We start from the raw sequence: 10,000 nt of genomic DNA, 5'->3' as shown, positions 1-10,000 counted from the left end.
TTTTCATGCTGGGCTCTTCCCGGTTCGCTCGCCGTTACTAGGGGAATCCTGGTAAGTTTCTTTTCCTCCGCTTATTGATATGCTTAAACTTAGTAGGTACTCACGCCTGACTTGGGGACGCGGTAGAGATGCAGCAATGCCCGCACTGCGGCGGGCCGCTGAGCCCAGAATAAAGTTCCTCGCGAGGAATCGTTCGATCGGCGCAAACCAACGTCGGCCTTTGCGAGCCACCGCTCGTCATGACGGATCGACGGACCTCGTGCTCATTTCAGCCGACCGCGTGCCACTTGCAGACATGGATGGCCATCTTCGCTCCTCGTCGGGGAGGGCAAAATTTTGTAGTGCGATGCCCAAGAAGACGTGCCCTTGGCTGAGGCCTCAGGCGCAACTTGCGTTCAAAGACTTGATGATTCACGGGATTCTGCAATTCACACTAAGTATCGCATTTCGCTACATTCTTCATCGTGGCGAGAGCCGAGATATCCGTTGTCGAGAGTCTTGATTTTGTTTTTTTTTTTGCCTTTCGGTGACCCAAGCGCGCAAGGCGCTGGCTCGCGCTTCGTTCTTTGGATTTCTAAGGTGCGCGATGCACCCGTGTGTTGTTGGGTGTTGACACATCCCGAACCCTGAGCACCCAATGGGTGCGACGAGGAATGCTGTGGTGTGTCCCCACACCATCCCCTCGCAAAGGTGGGAGGCGACGCATGGGAGAGCCGTGTCAGTGGACGGGGCCCCTGCCCCGCAAATCATGCGAGTGCACCCATCCTAAACACAGAACGCTCTGAGCGATGAGTCAACACACCTGGGCAAGGCAACGGGGTGTTGCAGCAGTCCCGACTTGCCGCCGTCGAAATGACAAATCCCTGGCACAGTGCCACGCACGTGATCGGACCGTGAAATCTCAACGGGGGACGAGGCCCAGACCCCCTCTGAACTGCAACCGAGTAGAGACCTCTCGCTCCGACGCGGATGTCGTTCGAAGGCACCGATCCTAATCTAGATTGCATTTGAGTCTCTTCTTCACTCCGCGGGGAATCCACGCTTTCGATCACGGGCATTCGATGTGACCCTCGACCTCGATGACGCTGGACCCGTAGCATGGCCGTCTAGCACATCGCTGCAGGGCCGAGTGTCCGCACGTCGCCGAGATTTCGGGGGCGGGGAGGAGGCCAGCTCCATCCCCTACACGATTCAGGGTCTCGAACCGACAATGATGCTCTCTTTAGGGGGGAGCTGAAGAAGAGTATCTCCCGCAGAACCCACGAGCCACAGCCATTCGGATCGTCGCACAGGGCAGGACAGGGCTTGGAGAGTTTCTGCATCCAAACAAAAATTATCGGTAATACTCTACGCTTCTACTGGCCCGGACCACAAAGGCTGTCACGACAGTGCCATGCACTTCTGTAGGATGAGACAGTGAAGAGGCGAGCACGCACCGAGAATGCACTAGCGAATAAATTATGCAGCAACCAAACCTTTCGCCGGTCCCCCTCTCAATCCCAAGGCTCTACCGATCGGCAAAAACTTAGGGTGGAGAGTGGACCCTTGATGAAATTAGGGACGTCGAGCAATGCACCCGTGGAACCGAACCATCTCTTTCCTTCTTGCCGTCCGGGCAGGATAAAAATGCAATGATAGAACGTGCCAATGAGACGGAGCCCTTGGCTAAAAGATACAACTCCATACACACTCAGCAACAAGCGCATCTTAGAATCGAACACCAAATGTGCAGTGTATTGCAAGCCGTGCAGACACCTACATATAGGGTATATCCATCAAAACAAAGCGACAAGTACTTCCCACCAGCTCCACCATTGTGATTACCGAATGGGATAATACTCACTGCCACAAATTAATGACCATCATTACCGTCTCGGAATAGATACAAGCACATCGAGCTTCATCCGATCAGCTGGATGAATTTCACCTTGAAGGGGCCCAATCCAAAAGTTTCGGAGGTCATCTCCTAGAACTCTCAAGAACAAGGCCCATCTTACATGCAAACTCTGCTACTGCGCAAACATAGGTTGCAATTAAAGAGAAATTGCAAGGCCGTCACAATGGCCCGAGGCCAATGCTCCGACTAAGTCAATTTTCTCTTGCAATCACAGTGCTACCGTTCACAGAGAGATCTCCCCATTCACTTGTGACGCGATGCACAATCCAAGGGCTAGACGCGAGCTCACCCTTGAAAGGCCACTTTCCAAGGCATCCCTCGATGACACATTGGAACGACAACCGCTGTCGAACCATTTCCCAATGTTGTGCCAATCGAGTTGGCACAGAGCCGCTAGATGAGGGCTCTCGTTTTAGATTGAGTTTTAAAATCACCAAGAAGACGTGGTGAGGGCTGGCAACCATTGCCAAACCTTTTTTCTGAAATTGCACCAGCTGAGTGACTAGAAAACATGCTTTTTACGCGATGGGCATGCAAAATATTTTGCTAGAGCGCCAAGCGCCCACCTCATGGCTAGAGACAAGGGCTCGCCATTAGATCAACTTCGAAATCGCTGAACAGACGCGCTGTAGAATGGCAACCGCTGCCAAGTCTCTTCCGTAGTTACGTCGGTCGAGTGATCAAAGAAGGTGATCTAAGAGAGGGTCCAAGCATAGGCATTCGTTGGGGGATTCGCGCTGATGGCATAAATTTATGCAATACCCGAGCAACACCGGACGGAGGTGCTAAACGAGGGCTCCTGTTTTAGATTGAGTTTTAAAATCACCAAGTAGACGCAGTGAGGGTTGGCAACCACTGCCAAACCTTTTTCTGAAATTGCGCCAGCTGAGTGACAAGAAAACATGATCTAAAGGAGAGTCCAGGAATAGCACCCTCGAGGGTGGGCTTCATGCCCCTCTAATTGATTCAACGTCGGTGTCCACCGTTTCAAATTCTAACATATCCATCCGCCCTGACAGCGGCGTTGAATCAATGAGGGGGGCACAGGAGAGGCTCGCGGAAACCACCTCTCCCATTGTAGCCGTGAAAGGCACGCAAAAAAATTTTGCTAGAGCGCCAAGCACCCACCTCATGCCTAGAGACAAGGGCTCGCCATTAGATCAACTTCAAAATCACAGAACAGACGCGGTGTAGAATGGCAACCTCTACCAAGTGTCTTCCATAATTGCATCGGTCGAGTGATCGAAAAAGGTGATCTAAGAGAGGGTCCAAGCATAGGGCATTCGTTGGGGTAATCGCGCCGATGGCAAAAATTTATGCAATACCCGAGCAACACCGGACGGAGGTGCTAGACGAGGGCTCCTGTTTTAGATCGAGTTTTAAAATCACAAAGAAGACGTGGTGAGGGCTGGCAACCGCTGCCAAACCTTTTTCCGAAATTGTGCCAGCTGAGTGATAAGAAAACATGATCTAAAGGAGAGTCCAAGAATAGCACCCTCGAAGGTGGGCTTCATGCCCTTCCAATTGATTCAACGTCGGCGTCCACCGTTTCAAAATCTGACATATCCATCTGCCCTGACAGCGGCGTTGAATCAATGAGCTGGGCACGGGAGAGGCTCGCGGAAACCACCTCTCCCATATTAGCCGCGATAGGCTCACAAAAAATTTTGCTAGAGCGCCAAGTACCCACCTCATGGCTATAGACAAGGGCTCGCCATTAGATTAACTTCGAAATCGCAGAACGGACGCGCTGTAGAATGGAAACCGCTGCCAAGTCTCTTTCGTAATTGCGTCGGTCGAGTGATTAAAGAAGGTGATCTAAGAGAGGGTCCAAGCGTGTAGGCATTCGTTGGGGGATTCACGCCGATGGCAAAAATTTGTGCAATACCTGAGCAACACCGGACGGAGGTGCAAAAGACGAGGGCTCCCATTTTAGATAGAGTTTTAAAATCACCAAGTAGACACGGTGAGGGGCTGGCAACCACTGCCAAACCTTTTTTTGAAATTGCGCTAGCTGAGTGACAAGAATACATGATCTAAAGAAGAGTCCAGGAATAGCACCCTCGAGGGTGGGCTTCATGCCCCTCTAATTGATTCAACGTCGGCGTCCACCATTTCAAAATCTGACATTTCCATCCGCCCTGACAGCGGCGTTGAATCAATGAGGGGGGCACGGGAGAGGCTCGCGGCAACCACCTCTCCCCTTGTAGCCGCGATAGGCATGCAAAAAATTTTGCTAGAGCACCAAGTACCCACCTCATGCCTAGAGACAAGGGCTCGCCATTAGATCAACTTCGAAATCGCTGAACAGACGCGTTGTAGAATGGCAAACACTGCCAAGTCTCTTCCGTAGTTGTGTCGGTCAAGTGATCGAAGAAGGTGATCTAAGAGAGGGTCCAAGCGTAGGCATTCATTGGGGGATTCGTGCCAATGGCATAAATTTATGCAATACCCGAGCAACACCGGACGGAAGTGCTAGACGAGGGCTCCCATTTTAGATCGAGTTTTAAAATCACCGAGTAGACGCGGTGAGGGCTGGTAACCGCTGCCAAACCTTTTTCCGAAATTGTGCCAGCTGAGTGACAAGAAAACATGATCTAAAGGAGAGTCCAGGAATAGCACCCTCGAGGGTGGGCTTCATGCCCCTCTAATTGATTCAACGTCGGCGTCCACCGTTTCAAAATCTGACATATCCATCCACCTTGAATCAATGAGGGGGGCACGGGAGAGGCTTGCGGCAACCACCTCTCCCATTGTAGCCGCGATAGGCACGCAAAAAATTTTGCTAGAGTGCCAACCACCCACCTCATGGCTAGAGACAAGGGCTCACCATTAGATCAACTTCGAAATCGCTGAACAGACGCACTGTAGAATGGCAACCGCTGCCAAGTCTCTTCCGTAGTTGCGTCGGTCGAGTGATCGAAGAAGGTGATCTAAGAGAGGGTCCAAGTGTAGGCATTCATTGGGGGATTCGTGCCGATGGCATAATTTTATGCAATACCCGAGCAACACTGGACGGAGGTGCTAGATGAGGACTCCCATTTTAGATCGAGTTTTAAAATCACCAAGTAGACGCGGTGAGGGGCTGGCAACCGCTGCCAAACCTTTTTCTGAAATAAGCTATTAGTGCGAGGCTCGCTCTGCATTAGAAATTAGCGAACACACCGACATCTGCCTTAAAAATCCAAATCCTTTAAAATTCCTACCAAACAGCCATTCACGACCCAATTTTTTATGGGGTCGGCAGAGGAGCAAAAGATTGTCATCGGTTAGGAGATGTGAGTTCATGGAGCTGAGGGACTGAAATGGTCATCGAGCTCATCCGATCAACTGGATGAATTTCACCTTGAAGGGGCCCAATCCAAAAGTTCCGGAGGTCATCTCCTGGAACTCTCGAGGACAAGGCCCATCTTACATGCAAACTCTGCTACTGCACAAACATAGGTTGCAATTAAAGAGAAATTGCGAGGCCGTCACAATGGCCCAAGGCCAATGGCTCTGACTAAGTCAATTTTCTCTTGCAATCACCATGTCGCCGTTCACAGAGAGATATTCCCATTCACCTGTGACGCGACGCACAATCGAAGGTCTAGACACGAGCTCACCCTTGAAAGAAAGACGACTTTCCAAGACATTCCCCGATGACACATTGGAACGTCAACCGCTGTCGAACCATTCCCAATGTTGTGCCGATCGAGTTGGCACAGAGGCGACCTTAGGGGGCTCTCGCGTAGCAATCAGGATGTGCTTTCGTGCCCATCTCTCACAAAAACCAATGTTAGCTGTGGACAAATTTGGAATCCAAGGGCTTGCATCCATCGATATCGTCGGCACTGGGTCTATATATTCAAAGGCCACGGAGAGGTTCCGATAAGAGAAGCTCCCCTGCTCGCTCGCACAAACATCCCAAATTCTAGACACAAGCTCTCACCCTTAGCATCGCTCTCCAGATCACCGCAATGACACATTGGAATGACAACTGCTGTCGAAAAACTCCCGAAATTTTGGCAATGGAGTGAGAAAGAAGAGCATCTTTGGGGAGCCGCGCATAGAAAACAGGCTGTGCTGCTGCTTCATTCCGCTCTTATATAGATCCAAAATTGTTGATTTCGTTTGGAATCCGAGGCTGCATTCGTCCTTGCTCAAACAAGCAATGGCTCTTCTAATAGAATGGCCATGGGGAGCTTCCGATAACAAAGGCTCCCTTGTCACTCGTGATGTGCAGGCCAACTGCTAGACGATGGGTCGCCCTTCAGATCGCTGCCCAGGAAACCACCACAACGGCACCATTGGAACGACAACCGCTGCCGAACCATTCTGAAAATTTTGTGCCAAATAAGTTGTTGCGTAGAGAATGACTCTGGGGAGAGAGCCCTCGCATAGCAAAATCTTAGCTGTGAACAAATTTTGCCGCAAATTTTGCAGCTCTTATATATAGATCCGATGTCATTGATTTCATTTGGAATCCGAGGCTGCATTCATCCTTGCTCACACAAGCAATGGCTCTTCTCATCGAATTGCCACGGGGAGCTTCCGATCACAAAGGCTCCCTTGTCACTCGTGACGCGCAGCCCAACTGCTTTCTGAAATTGCACCAGCTGAGTGACAGGAAAACATGATCTAAAGGAGAGTTGAGGAATAGCACCCTCGAGGGTGGGCTTCATGCCCCTCCAATTGATTCAACGTCGGCGTCCACCGTTTCAAAATCCGGCATTCCCATCCGCCTTGACACTGCCGTTGAATCAATGAGAGGGGCACGGGAGAGGATCGCGGCAACAACCTCTCCTATATAAGCTATTAGTGCGAGGCTCGCTTTGCATTAGAAATTAGCGAACACGCTGACATCCGCCATAAAAATCCAAATCATTGAAAATTATGACCAAATAGCCATCCACAACCCAATTTATTATGAGGTCGTCTAAGGAGCAAAAGATTGTCGTCGGTTAGGAGATGTGAATTCATGGAGCCAATGGACTGAAATGGTCATCGAGCTCATCCGATCAACTGGATGAATTTCACCTTGAAGGGGCCCAATCCAAAAGTTCCAGAGGTCATCTCCTGGAACTCTCAAGAACAAGGACCATCTTACTTGCAAACTCTGCTACTGCGCAAAAATAGGTTGCAATTAAAGAGAAATTGCCAGGCCATCACAGTGGCCCGAGGCCAATGCTCCGACTAAGTCAATTTTCTCTTGCAATCACCATGCCGCCATTCACAGAGAGATCTCCCCATTCACTTGCGACGCGACGCACAATCCAAGTGATAGACATGAGCTCGCCCTTGAAAGGCCAGGCCACTTTCCAAGACATCCCTCGATGACACATTGGAACGACAACTGCTGTCGAACCATTCCCAATCTTGTGCCGATCAAGTTGGCACAGAGGCGACCTTAAGGAGCTCCCGCGTAGCAATCGGGATGTGCTTTCATACCCATCTCTCACAAAAACCAATCTTAGCTGTGAACAAATTTCGCCGCAATGACACCATTGGAACGACGACCGCTGTCGAACAACTCCCAAATTTGTGCCCCGATGGAGTGAGAAAGAATAGCAACTTTGGGGAGCCGCGCATCGCAAACGGGCTGCTGCTTCATTCCGCTCTGATATATAGATCTGATGTCATTGATTTCATTTGGAATCCAAGGCTACATTAGTCCTTGCTCACACAAGCAATGGCTCTTCTCATCAAATGGCCACGGGGAGCTTCCGATCACAAAGGCTCCCTTGTCACTCGTGACGCACAGCCCAACTACTTTCCAAAATTGCGCCAGCTGAGTGACAAGAAAACATGATCTAAAGGAGAGTCGAGGAATAGCACCTCGAGGGTGGGCTTCATGCCCCTCCAATTGATTCAACGTCGGCGTCCACCGTTTCAAAATCTTACATTTCCATCCGCCTCGACACCGCCGTTGAATCAATGAGAGGGGCACGGGAGAGGTTTGCGGCAACAACCTCTCCTATATAAGCTATTAGTGCGAGGCTCGCTCTGCATTAGAAATTAGCGAACACGCCGACATCCGCCATAAAAATCCAAATCATTGAAAATTCTGACCAAACGGCCATCCATGAGCCAATTTATTATGAGGTCGTCTAAGGAGAAAAAGATTGTCGTCGGTTAGGAGATGTGAATTCATGGAGCCAAGGGACTGAAATGGTCATCGAGCTCATTCGATCAACTGGATGAATTTCACCTTGAAGGGGCCCAATCCAAAAGTTCCAGAGGTCATCTCCTGGAACTCTCAAGAACAAGGACCATCTTACTTGCAAACTCTGCTACTGTGCAAACATAGGTTGCAATTAAAGAGAAATTGCCAGGCCATCACAGTGGCCCAAGGCCAATGCTCCAACTAAGTCAATTTTCTCTTGCAATCACCATGCTGCCGTTCACAGAGAGATCTCCCCATTCACTTGTGACGTGACGCACAATCCAAGTGATAGACGCGAGCTTGCCTTTGAAAGGCCAGGCCACTTTCCAAGACATCCCCCGATGACACATTAGAACAACAACCGCTGTCGAACCATTCCCAATGTTTTGCCAATCGAGTTGGCACAGAGGCGACCTTAGGGAGCTCCCGCGTAGCAATCGGGATGTGCTTTCGTACCCATCTCTCACAAAAACCAATCTTAGCTTTGAACAAATTTAGAATCCAAGGCTCATATCCATCGATATCGTCAGCACTGGGTCTATATATTCAAAGGCCACGGAGAGGTTCCAATAAGAGAAGCTCCCCTGCTCGCTCGCACAAACATCCCAAATGCTAGACACAAGCTCCTGCCCTTAGCATCGCTCTCCAGATTGCCGCAATGACACATTGGAACGACAATCGCTGTCGAAGAACTCCCGAATTTGTGCCGATGGAGTGACAAACGAGAGCCAGATCGGGTCGACGAAAACGGCTAAGCCAGATCGGGTCGGCCAGCATGGCTCGGCCACCATTTTTTGCCGAGAGCTTTCGATATTAAAGCTCCCATGTAGCCACGATAAGTACACCATGACAAATTTCTAGAGCGCCGAGCACCCATAGCAAATTGCCATTATACCAAGCAACGCCGGAGTGCTAGACAAGGGCTCACGTTAAGATCAAGTTTTAAAACCACCAAAAACACACGCCATGGATCGGCAACCGCTGCCTCACCTTTTCCAAAATTGAGTCATCGGAAAACATGATCTAAAGGAGAGCCAAGGATAAGCACTGAGATCGCTTCATGCCCCTTTCATTCATTCAACATCGGCATACACCGTTTGAAAACCCAACAATCCGATCCGCCTAGACACCAATGTTGAATGAATGAAAGGGGCACGGGAGAGGCTCACGGCAACAACCTCTCCTATATAAGCTATTAGTGCGAGGCTCACTCTGCATTAGAAATCTGCGATAGCGCGGACAACTCCCTTAAAAATCCAATTCAATGAAAAATGTGACCAAACAGCCATCCATGACACCATTTTTGGAGCTGGCCCAGATCGGCTCGGCCAGAATGGCTCGCCCAGATAGGCTCGGCTAGCATGGCTCGGCCAGATCGGATCGGCCAGCATGGTGACTTTGCTGACTTGGTGAGAGTACTTCGGACTGTCAAGAACAAAGGCCAATCTAACGTGCAAACTCTGCTACAGCGCAAACATAGGTTGCAATTATAGAGAAATTGCAAGGCCGTCACAATGGCCCGAGGCCAATGCTCCGACTACTAAGTCAATTTTCTCTTGCAATCGCCATGTCGCCGTTTACAGAGAGATCTCCCCAATCACTTGTGACGACGCACAATCCAAGTGCTAGACGCGAGCTCGCCCTTGAAAGGCCGCGTTCCAAGACATCCCGATGACACATTGGAATGACAACCACTGTCGAACCATTCCCGATGTTGTGCCGATCAAGTTGGCACAGAGGCGATCTTAGGCAACTCCCGCGTATCGATCGAGAAGTGCTTTCGTAACCATCTCTCACAAAAACCAATGTTAGCTGAACAATTTTAGAATCCAAGGCTCGTATCCATCGATATCGTCGGCACTGGGTCTATATTCTAAGGCCACGGAGAGGTTCCGATAAGAGAAGCTCCCTTGCTCGCTTGCACAAACATCCCCAAATGCTAGACGCAAGCTCCCGCC

The 10,000-nt window shown here is 50.1% G+C and overlaps 1 non-coding gene and 1 pseudogene across 1 annotated transcript; both read right to left on the bottom strand.

Moving 5' to 3' along the window:
• LOC149579107 (25S ribosomal RNA) overlaps nt 1-120 on the bottom strand; it is a 2,316-nt pseudogene extending 2,196 nt beyond the window's left edge.
• Nucleotides 121-344: 224 nt separating this feature from the next.
• On the bottom strand, nt 345-498 carry LOC149579106 (5.8S ribosomal RNA). The gene has a single exon (XR_016357804.1). It is a non-coding gene; the product is annotated as a 5.8S ribosomal RNA (ribosomal RNA).
• Between the last annotated feature and the right edge of the window lie 9,502 nt (nt 499-10,000).

Source organism: Cupressus sempervirens, chromosome 1, assembly GCF_028749045.1.
Source record: "Cupressus sempervirens isolate cs-2001-9-10 chromosome 1, ASM2874904v1, whole genome shotgun sequence".
NCBI classification, from domain to species: Eukaryota; Viridiplantae; Streptophyta; class Pinopsida; order Cupressales; family Cupressaceae; genus Cupressus; species Cupressus sempervirens.
This window is presented reverse-complemented; position numbering and strand designations above follow the sequence as displayed.